This window comes from Arachis hypogaea, chromosome 16 (assembly GCF_003086295.3).
Source record: "Arachis hypogaea cultivar Tifrunner chromosome 16, arahy.Tifrunner.gnm2.J5K5, whole genome shotgun sequence".
Taxonomy (NCBI): Eukaryota; Viridiplantae; Streptophyta; class Magnoliopsida; order Fabales; family Fabaceae; genus Arachis; species Arachis hypogaea.
Window position 1 is genome coordinate 38454457 of NC_092051.1, and position 803 is coordinate 38455259.

An 803-nucleotide genomic window follows, 5' to 3' on the forward strand; every position below is an offset into this window, starting at 1 on the left:
CACCTAACCCCAATTTACATGGAAGGAGCATCTCCATTCCTGCCATTGGAGCAAACAACTTTGAGCTGAAACCTCAATTAGTTTCTCTGATGCAGCAGAACTGCAAGTTTCATGGACTTCCATTTGAAGACCTTTTTCAGTTCTTAACTGAATTCTTGCAGATATGTGATACTGTTAAGACTAATGGAGTAGATCCTGAAGTCTACAGGCTCATGCTTTTCCCTTTTGCTGTAAGAGACAGAGCTAGAATATGGTTGGACTCTCAACCTAAGGACAGCCTGAACTCTTGGGATAAGCTGGTCACGGCTTTCTTAGCCAAGTTCTTTCCTCCTCAAAAGCTGAGCAAGCTTAGAGTGGATGTTCAAACCTTCAAACAAAAAGATGGTGAATCCCTCTATGAAGCTTGGGAAAGATACAAACAGTTGACCAAAAAGTGTCCTTCTGACATGCTTTCAGAATGGACCATTCTGGATATATTCCATGATGGTTTATCTGAGTTATCAAAGATGTCATTAGATACTTCTGCAGGTGGATCCATTCACCTAAAGAAAATGCCTGCAGAAGCTCAAGAACTCATTGACATGGTTGCAAATAACCAGTTCATGTACACTTCTGAAAGGAATCCTGTGAAACAAGGCCACTGCAAGTTTCATGAATGAAACAAGGTCTTCCATTAGAAATTTAGAAGCACAAGGGGGCCAGCTGAGTAAAAGGATCACTGAAATCCCTCCTAGTACTCTCCCAAGCAATACAGAAGAGAATCCAAAAGGAGAGTGCAAGGCCATTGACATAAGCACCATGGT

At 41.7% G+C, this 803-nt stretch overlaps 1 non-coding gene across 1 annotated transcript; it reads right to left on the minus strand.

Annotated features, from left to right (window-relative positions):
• Positions 1-344: 344 nt before the first annotated feature.
• Positions 345-452, minus strand: LOC112760694 (small nucleolar RNA R71). Its single transcript, XR_003181123.1, has one exon. It is a non-coding gene; the product is annotated as a small nucleolar RNA R71 (small nucleolar RNA).
• Between the last annotated feature and the right edge of the window lie 351 nt (positions 453-803).